This window comes from Lacerta agilis, chromosome 14, assembly GCF_009819535.1.
Source record: "Lacerta agilis isolate rLacAgi1 chromosome 14, rLacAgi1.pri, whole genome shotgun sequence".
Taxonomy (NCBI): domain Eukaryota; kingdom Metazoa; phylum Chordata; class Lepidosauria; order Squamata; family Lacertidae; genus Lacerta; species Lacerta agilis.
The window spans coordinates 33358215-33369017 of record NC_046325.1 but is presented as its reverse complement, the minus strand read 5'-3'; positions in this window follow the sequence as shown (position 1 = coordinate 33369017).

Here is a 10803-nt window from a genome sequence, read left to right as displayed (position 1 = left end):
CCAGTTGTTTTTGGACTACAACTCCCACCATCCCTAGCTAGCAGGACCAGCGGCCAGGGATGATGGGCATTGTAGTCCCCAAACAGCTGGAGACCCAAGTTTGGGAAACCCCGGTATCGACAACATTGAGCTAGTTGGGCCAAAGAACTGTCCCGATGGGCACCAAGACTAAGCTTGAAGTTAAGCTCCGATAGACTGAGGCTCAGAAATAAAGCCTGGATCACAGAGTGTCGGTTTTCTCAGGAACTGGAAAACCCCGAATGTTTTAGGATATCCTGGCTGGTGAGTCTTCCTACCCTGCTGTGCTGGTGATAAGTTGCAACTTGTTTTGTTGGGGGGGGGGAGAGGGTTTTCAGTAAAGAAAAAACAAGGACTGAAAACAGAAGGAGAGAAATTGCAGATCTGCTGGGTTTGTTCGCTTCAGCACAAGTCTCCGTATTGTTAGCTGTGGCTTCCCTTTGAGGTTCCTCACACAGAATATCTGCACCAGCCGCTTTCGGCATGGCCAATAGGGATGGTGGGAGTTCTGGTCACGAAGAGTCGGACACGACTGAACGACTGAACAACAACAAAACCCTTTTACCCTTTTACAGGTCCACTATATATGACAGAATGTACTGAGGGTACATTTGTGTCTTCTCCAATGTTGCCTCTCTACTAGGGGATGCAGCTACGTCAGGGGGAAAACTGCGCCTAGGCTACCGCAGAAGAGCTTACACCAGGCATAGGCAAACTCAGCCCTCCAGATGTTTTGGGACTACAACTCCCATCACCCCTAGCTAACAGGACCAGTGGTCGGGGATGATGGGAATTGAAGTTCCAAAACATCTGGAGGGCCGAGTTTGCCTATGCCTGGCTTACACACATTCTGCAGTTACTAAACAGCCTTTAAGCTGTGATTCCTGCATTGTAGGGGGTTGGACCAGGTGACTCTTTGGGTCCCTTCTGTGATTCTATGATCTTTTTCCTGCAAGACTTTCAAGGGCTGGTTCCGCCCATTGCAAACTACCTTCTTTGAAAGAGAGCTGATCAAGCCATGTGGCGGTCAGGTTTTGCCTCTGCTGGCGCGTCTGTGTGAATCCAGCCTCTGGGTCTCGGGATCCCAAAAGCAGCTGCCGTCTGCCTGACATTCATCAATTGTCTTTCCAAGTCGTTTAGGGTGGGGTGGAGAAACCCCGCCCTTCTGTCCCACTATCCCTTTGCTGTAGAAACATAGCAGCTCCAGCGACTGTGTTTCTTATCCTCCCCTCCATCTGTATATTTACAGGATATTTATGGTTCCTCTTATATCTGGGTTTTGTTTATGCAGCTTCCACAGATGAAAGGAAAGCATGGGACAAACTGGTGATGGGGAAAAGACCGACCAAAGTTTTGAAATGTTAAGGGGAAGAAATTGCAGCCGTCTTAATAGCCAGTGGCAACAAAGCAAATGCAAATATGTCCATCTAGAGAACCCAAACAAGCCGCAAATGGCCACAAGGCATAGTTTAAGTTGCTGCGTGTGCAGATTGATAGTGCCTAGCAGATGTGCAAGCTTACGGTAGGATGTGAGAACAGGACGCTAGACTAAATGGGCCATTGGCCTGATCCAGCAGGCATTTCTCATGTCATTTCTGAGATGTTTGGAGGTAAGTCACAGCCGTGAAAAGCTCTGTGTGACTCAGAAATTCACATTCTTTTTGTGTTTTTTACAGCCAAGAGAGGGGCACCCATTGCTCTGAATGTAAAAGCAGGGGTTAATTTCTACAACGAAAGCCACCAAAAGCTCATGACCAGGGCCGGATTTAGGTTTGATGAGGCCCTAAGCTACAGAAGGTAATGGGGCCATTTATATGTCCAGCTGTCCTTTGTCAACAACAAACTGTCGCTGTTTTTTTGTGTTGAATATATGCTATATGGTAATTTATGGACCTAATAGGTATCTCAGGCCATTTGCACATGCAGAATGTAGGCACCCTATATATAGAAATGAGCAAACCAGTGATATTTTAGGGAGCAGGCTAGCAGGCGGGGCCCAATACTTACATCATAGGAGCCTACACAACACCAAACACTGTTGCTGTTGTTGTTTAGTCGTTCAGTCGTGTCCGACTCTTCGTGACCCCATGGACCAGAACATGCCAGGCACCCCTATCCTCCACTGCCTCCCGCAGTTTGGCCAAACTTATCCCAGTCGCTTCGAGAACACTGTCCAACCATCTCATCCTCTGTCGTCCCCTTCTCCTTGTGCCCTCCATCTTTCCCAACATCAGGGTCTTTTCCAGGGAGTCTTCTCTTCTCATGAGGTGGCCAAAGTACTGGAGCCTCAACTTCAGGATCTGCCCTTCCAGTGAGCACTCAGGACTGATTTCTTTAAGGATGGATAAGTTGGATCTTTTTGCAGTCCGTGGGACTCTCAAGAGTCTCCTCTAGCACCATAATTCAATACATACTTTTGCTGTATGTAGGTTTTATTTTATTTGTTTTTTATCTTATATTTTGGAAATGTACACCCAGGTTTTTTTTGCTTTGATTTTTTTTGGGGGGAGGGGCAAGAGAGTGGGGCCCTAAGCTATAGCTTGTTTAGCTTGTACATAAATCTGGCACTGCTCAAGACATTCTGGAAGATCCCCACACAGAGTCGCAGATATATATATACAAACTGTCCCTGGTTGAGCAGCAGTAAAGAAAGGCAATTTGCACATTCTGAGAAAAGCCATTTCATCACTCATCTCGACACATTCCAGATCCTTGACTCAACAGGTTCTGGGGCTCGGTTCTAGCTCGTGAGACATCCGGAGATTTATCTGCTTTTGCGAAGAAGAAAGTCTTTCCGCACACCTTGATTAAGGCCAAAGGAACCTGAGCAAACCATGTTTGTCAGCAATGATAAACTCTCCCCCGGCCATCGCCACACCACAAAACGCACACAGCTCCCCACACAAGGCGTGCGGCGTCATCCTCTCATCCCTGCTGAGCCCCCACCCAAAGAAAGCAGTCCCCTCCCTTCTCCTCCCTCCGTAGACATAACTAGGGCATGGGAGGTAGATGGGCAAGCCTCATCCTGAACAATGCATGCCCAGAGGGGAGAGAGCTGTTATTGGGAAGGAGGAAGAGAGGAATGCAATAAAATTCGGAGAATTCTAGCTCGTGTTTGGAGTTGGGAGGGGGGGGAGGAACGGACAAGTCGGAACTTCTACGAACAAGTAAGGCTGGCTGGGGATTGTGTAAGCTCATCCCCCCCCAAAAATGTGTGTGAGTGTACCCACCCACGTCTCAGCTACAAACAATAAGGCTGTGTGCACATTAGCCGTTTAAAACGCAGCTAGATCATTCCTCTTCTTAACGAGGACCGAAGCTTCCTGGGCGAAAAACACAACAAAATCCACCATTTGACAAGAAGCAACAACAGAATTGGTGTGGGTTGTGTGCCGCACAGCTTCTCGGTCCCAAACCAAACATCTCTGTATGTGGTTTACAAAAATTCGTTAACAGTAACTTACAAAAATTCAAAGAGCAAGGTGCCATTCTATAGTCGGAGGCAACTGACCTATTTGGTTGAGCATGGAATTGAAAATCGAGACTTTTTGCCAAAGTTGTTGAGCTTTCTCCAAAGGGGGGGGGAGATGTTTTAAAGCTATTTTCCCAGAAATTCACCCCAAAACTTCCGATATGGGCTGCCATATGCCTGGGTTTCCCCCAAACATTTTAACTTTGCGCATGCGCAGAAGCACCAAATTGCGTCATGAGCATGCGCAGACACAGCATGTCTTGCGTCATGAGCATGCGCAGACGGACGCTGCAGGTTGCGAACGCTCCTCCCGCATGGATCACATTCGCAACCCAAGCGTCCACTGTACAGCCTTGGGATCACTCCTCCTGAGTCATCTCACAGTGAAGTATTCATGGATCGTTGCCCTTTTTATCACCCGAGGCAGCAACAACCTTGAGGCAGGAGCCAGCATGAGAAATGATGAGAAGTGATGATGCACGATGAGTTAAGCTGCCAGGATGCACTTGGCCCCCCCCAAAGAATCCACACCCCTGCTGGTGCTTTCCTTGCAGGAGGAACCAGGCAGTCCAGGTCACAAATTCATGCCGAAAAGGTCTGGATTGCTTTTTCCTGGTACCTTTATTGGCTTGGGGGTGGCGGTGCTACAGGAGTGGGGGAAGAGATGAGGTCCGAGATCAAGCTGGTGAAGGAATAGGAAGGGGAGTCCTAGGGCCTATTCCCACTCCACAAGGAATACCGGCAGCTGTGTGTCAACCCAAATACAGAAAAGGTGTGCAAAGGGAGCGATAGCTACTGCAAGACGACTTGCTGGAAGTCCGCTTTGGGGACAAAGAGAGAAGCCCTGATCTGTCTCTCTTCATCCTTTCTTCCTTTAGGCTCCCCTGTCTCTAATTCTCAGGGAGAGTTTTTATTTCACATGGCCCTGATGTAAAGAGTTGCTTTAAATATACAGTCGTACCTTGGTAGTCGAACAGCTTATTTCCCAAACGTTTTGGCTCCCGAACGTTGCGAGCCCATAAGTGACTGTTCCGGTTCACGAACTATTTTTGGAAGCTGGACGTCCGACGGTGCTTCTGCGGCTTCTGATTGGCTGCAGGAGCTTCCTGCAGCCAATCAGAAGCAGCGCTTTGGTTTTCGAACGTTTTGGAAGTCGGACGGACTTCCGGAATGGATTCTGTTTGACTTCTAAGGTATGACTGTATATGTATTTTAAAAACTGTAGAACAACACATAGTTTATTTCCTTATTATTATTTATTAAATTTGTATACTGTCCTATACCCGCAGGTCTCAGGGTAGTTAATCACAATATAAAAACACAGACTACGTGATAATAATTTTTTTAAAAAACCAAGGAAAATCCAATAACCCCCCCCCCCAACAGTTTAAAAGGGCATTGGATGCACCAGCGGACTAAGGTGGGGGCAGGGGGCTGTTCGCCCTGTGTGCCATCCAGGGGTGACATCGTGGCCGCCCCCGCCCCCTGGGATGCTCAGTGCTCGCCACGCATGCCCCGGGATGCGCGCCACTTGCTGCGCACCCCCCAGGTGTGTATCATGCCCCCCGTGGGTGGCACACTATGCCCCCTGGGACACACCCCATGCCCCCTGGGACACATACCAGCCATGTCCCCAGATGTACCCCGTTCCCGATGCCGGAGCAGGTAGCTTCGCCACTGATCAGGTGTCAATCAGCCCAAGGCCTGGTTAAAGAGGAACACCTAAAGGTGTATAAAGAAGGCACCAGCTAAACTTCCCTGAGATAGAAATAAGGCACAAGAAATGAAATGAGGAATAACGGTGCCGATTACAAAGAAAACAAATAAAGCCAGGCTTCTGTCCAATGTAACACGACTACTACACGTATTCCAGTAAAATATAAAGTTCATCCATTTATCTCCTACATTAATTGACTGTTGCAAGCCTCTCTTCATGAATTGTTTCTGCTAATTGGTCCATTTCTGCCAAATCTAGGCTATTAGCGGCCTGAAACGCAGCGAGGTCATTCTCCCCGCGTTGTGCTTCAAGGCGCATTTGCACGTTGCTGCACACACCAGTGAGGGGTTGGTATTATCTTCGCCCAGCGTGCAATACTCATTCGTTTACTCTGTCCCTGCAACCCTCCTGAACACTTATTCGTTAAGCTATCATCTGAGCATGTGCAATGCCTGTCTCAACCGTACACACCTCAGTTTCCCTGCAAAGTGAATGTGGCTTACGTTTTCCTTTTGGACGGAAGCTGCTCTGAAGGGAATGAATCAGACAGCGGCGTTTCTCAATAACCTGCAGGATGGCTCTGCATCAGGGGTAATGTTGCATGTGCATGGATTCAAAAGCCAGCGGCGGGGCTGCGCTGGACCCAGATGAAATGGTAATATGTACACACAGCCCTAGACATTTCAACAACCATTCCTGAGCAGGGGCGTCTTTAGCATATGTGCCGCCAGGGTGCAAAGATCCACCCAGCACCCCTAAATTTAGTTTAGACGCCCCCAAATTAACTTTTATTGAGCTTTTTGGGGGAGAGGGAAGCCAAGTTGTTGACCGTTTTTAGGAGAGGGGGCGAACTCAAGGTTGTTGAGCTTTATTGGGGGGGCGGAGTCGCTCACCTGTAACAACAACGTATCAGGAATTTTTGACGCTACGGAGTAACAGAGCGATGGAGGTGGGGTGGCGGGGACTTTTGCTCCATTGCTTTTCACTGCCGCCAATCGAGAGGGACCAGGATACAGTAGGTATACATTTGCCCCCCTCCCCCAGAATTTGGTGCTTGGGTGCCCTGCCTCCCTTGCACCCCTGGGTAAAGACTGCCCTGTTCCTGAGCCAGGGAAAGCTGAGAGCTCTCCCAGCACTTCTTGATTCCAATAATTTCCCCCCATCTCTTGTACCTATTACACTTTTGGGAGCACGGTGTGCCAGAAGCTTCTGGAATCGGTGCATGGTGCCTCATGTGGTGAACAACTGAACTACAAGCAGCAGCCTTCTTAGTGAAGAATGTTCCGGATCGACTCCGCCCACCCGGTCCGACCATTCTTCTTCTTCTTATTTTAATGAAGTACTGGGTTTTGATGAACTTTCCACCAAACCAGTTCAATCCGTATTGAGAAAAAGAACGACCCAGTTGCATTTTAAGCCAGTAACGTGTATATAGCCTCATGGTTGACTGAGGATTTGAACCCGCGTCTTCCTGGTCCCTAGTCCTGTGCTCTAACCGCCACACCACCTTGACCCTAGGCCAGAGCACTCCAGGTTTCCCCACATCTGGTGGAGTTCAGGATCTAAGTGGGGAGTTGGGGACAGGGCGGGTATCCAGTACACAAGCAAGTGAATATACAGAAACGGACTCAAAACACCAGTCCGCTCTGTCCTCTCCCTCCTCTGCTACCGCTGCCCTGCGCTGATAATAAATGCCTGAGAATGCAATTTTTGTCTTGCAAGTATTCTCTAAACACAACCCCGATCCACTGCGAGATTAAACATTCCATTTAGCATTCTTAGGGAAATCTTACAACAGGCTTATTAACACTACACAGCCCAGTCTGGAAGCCACTGCAGAAAGTACACAAGTCAGAGAGAACAACTAATAATAATAATAATAATAATAATAATAATAATAATAATAATATGCTTCCCATCTGATTGTGTTACCCCAGTCACTTAGGGCAGCTCCCAACAAATTAAAACACAGTAAGACATCACACATCAAAAGCTTCCCTAAACAGGGCTGCCTTCAGATGTCTTCTAAAAGTCAGGTAGCTGCTTATTTCCTTGACATCTGATAGGAGGGCATTCCACAAGGCGAGCTCAACAACTGAGAACAGATGAAGCCTCTGTCTTTCACAGCAACCCCTGGAACCTGTGGAGTGCTCCCCTTTAGGGTAACAGGTGGCTAGCCATGCCCTTCCACAGAAGACTCTATTCCATTTCCATTTAACCCTGGTTTCCAGTTCCATCCCCAAGAATGAGTCAACGTTCTGTGCATACTGAGCATGTTTAGTCCTCAATGGGCTCTTTTAAAGATTTTAATCTTCTCCAACCCACCCTTCACTTTCCCACCTCATTTCCTTCCTTCCTTCCTTCCTTCCTTCCTTCCTTCCTTCCTTCCTTCCTTCCTCCCTCCCTCCCTCCCGCCTTCCTTCCTTCCTTCCTTCCTTCCTTCCTTCCTTCCTCCCTCCCTCCCTCCCTCCCTCCCTCCCTCCCTCCCTCCCTCCCTTCCTTTTTTTGTACTTCCACAAATTTTGGGTTCTGTCAATAGTCATACCTTGGTTGTCAAACGCCTTGGTACTCATCTGTTTTGGCTCCCGAATGCCGCAAACCCGGAAGTGAGTTGTTCCGGTTTGCAAGCGTTCTTTGGAAGCCGGACATCTAACGCGGCTTCCACAACTTCCGATCGAATGCAGGAAGCTCCTGCAGCCCACCGGAAGCTACGCCTTGGTTGTCGAACGTTTTTCGGAAGTCGAACGGACTTCCGGAATGGATTCCATTTGAAAACCAAGGTATGTCTGTACCTCCCTTTTGTTCCCGGGCGGTGCCATTTTGCCTATATAAGGAACTGTGCCTCATCTGTATATTATTATTATTATTATTTACTTACACCAATCATAATGACAAACCTAGACAGCATCTTAAAAAGCAGAGACATCACCTTGCCGACAAAGGTCCGTATAGTTAAAGCTATGGTTTTCCCAGTAGTGATGTATGGAAGTGAGAGCTGGACCATAAAGAAGACTGATTGCCGAAGAATTGATGCTTTTGAACTATGGTGCTGGAGGAGACTCTTGAGAGTCCCATGGACTGCAAAAAGGTCAAACCTATCCATTCTTAAAGAAATCAGCCCTGAGCGCTCACTGGAAGGGCAGATCCTGAAGTTGAGGCTCCAGTACTTTGGCCACCTCATGAGAAGAGAAGACTCCCTGGAAAAGACCCTGATGTTGGGAAAGATGGAGGGCACAAGGAGAAGGGGACGACAGCGGATGAGATGGTTGGACAGTGTTCTCGAAGCGACTGGCATGAGTTTGGCCAAACTGCGGGAGGCAGTGGAAGACAGGAGTGCCGGGCATGCTCTGGTCCATGGGGTCATGAAGAGTCGGACATGACTGAATGACTGAACAACAACAACACCAATCATGCTTCCAGAGAATTAAATCCCTATTAGGAGAGAGACATAATAATGATCCCTACTGTATAGGCAAGCCCTATAAATAAACGCAACGTCACTCTTTTCTTCTGTGAAGTGTGTGGGGTATGTGGAACAAGATGCCAACCATGGCATGGCGGTGGTGGTGGTGGTGGTGGGGGTTCTGTGCAGAGCTAGACTCTTGTAAGAATGGCACAATTCCAGACCATAATTATAAGATCACCACCAGAATCATTTTAAAAAATGCCTCCAACCCCGAACGTCTTCCTTGTCCCACTGAATAACCAGCCCCAACCCATCGGGGATTAGGAATAAGGCCTGCCAGGCCATCACAGGGCTTAGCTGGAGTGCCCTGCTGCTGCTGCTGCTGCTGCTGCTTCCTGGTTTAAAAATAAATGATTCAATCCTAGGAGAGGCTCCATCTGGGCTCAGTTCCTTGGTCGGGAGGAAATAATCACGCTGTTTTTTCCAGGTATATTGAGAAGCAGGTTTAGAAGTGAATAGGCTCCCCCCATAGGTGTCTTTTTCCTTGCGCATTCACGATGATTCGCACTTGGGATGATATCGGGGAGGTTACACGCAGTCCCGCTTTCCATACCGTTTGCACCCGTAAAGGTTTCGGAATGGACATACCGTTCGTTCCATTTGGAATCAATGCATGTCTCATCGCGTCCTACTGGAACCCTGTAATTTTTCATACCACAGATGTTCCTAAGCTAAAGTGTAACTAAGGTAAAAGATTTCTAGCAGGCAGGCGGGCAGGGATGAATGGATTTGTCAGTTCTGGTTCTCTGAGCTTCTCATTTCAAAAAATTCATTCCTCTGCATTTCCACAGCAATTTTGAAAGAGCGGAACGCTCATGGAAATTTGTCAGCATTCTAGTTTGAATTCCTCCTAATAAACAAAAGATGTTCTGGTTTGTTTATACAGTGGTACCTCGACTTATGAATTTAATCTGTTCTGAATGCACATTCGTAGGTCGAAAAATTTGTAAGTCAAAAAAAGCGATTTCCCCATAGGAATGCATTGGAAACGAAAAATTCAAAAAAATTCGTAAGTCAAGTAAACCATATCTAAAATTCGTAAGTCAAGTAAACCCCATCTAAAACCGCCAACAGATGTCCTTCGAATGCCGAAAAATTCGTAGGCGTGCAGGCACTTTTTTCATTCATAAGTCAAAAAATTCATATGTCGAGTAATTCGTAAGTCGAGGTACCACTGTATATTAATTTTGTCTGTAGTGCCCCTCCAGTAATATTGGGGTAACATCGCAGGACAGCCAAGAAAGTGGAATAGTGTTTGGGTGGTCTAGTGTAAAATCTACCAATAATACACTGTTATTGTATCAATGGTGTGTTGCAGGATGCATGCACAAAATAACCACAACAGTCTGAAGAGATTCAATGAGAGAGAGAGAGAGACCCACGAGCCTGCTTCACTTCACCTCTAATTAAACATTATGTGTGAACACTGGCTATCAGGAGGCATGACTTGAGAAACGCAGACTTTGTTTGCAAAGCTAACATTGCTCATACTTCCTCCGCAGGGCAGCTGGAATTCCAGGAATGTGACAACTAGGGGGGAAAGCTAGGACTCCCCATTACACCTGGCACCGTGAGCCATCCCTCCTACATGATACCACCTGGTGCAGGAATGGGGCTGATGGGGGAGGAAATTAATCCCCCCTCCAAAAATGTAGCACTGTTTGGAAAAAAGATGGTGGGGTCATGCCTTTTGGTAGGAAACGCTACAGGCATCTGCTTGTTCCCTGCAGGGCCTCTTTTCAATGCTAGCTCTCCACTCGGGATCATGCAAAGAAGGGATCTTCATTGAGCACGTACAGAGTGCCTTTCTCTGTAGGTGCCTTTCTCAGAGTGTATTGCAGGGGATTGGACTAGATGATCCTCGTGGTCCCTTTGTCCTCTACAATTCAACGATTCTATGATCCTATGTGTGTCCCCTCCTAGTAAAACTGCTAGCACACTTGCAAAGCTAAGCAGGGTCCGGGATGGTTTCAAATTGGATGGGTGACTGCCTTGTAAGGGGTTGGACTAGATGACCCTGGGGACCCTTTCCAATTCTACAATTCTATACACACACTGGTTTCTATTCTATATGTGCTGTACAGTGGTACCTTGGTTCTCAAACTTAATCCGTTCCGGAGGTCCGTTCCA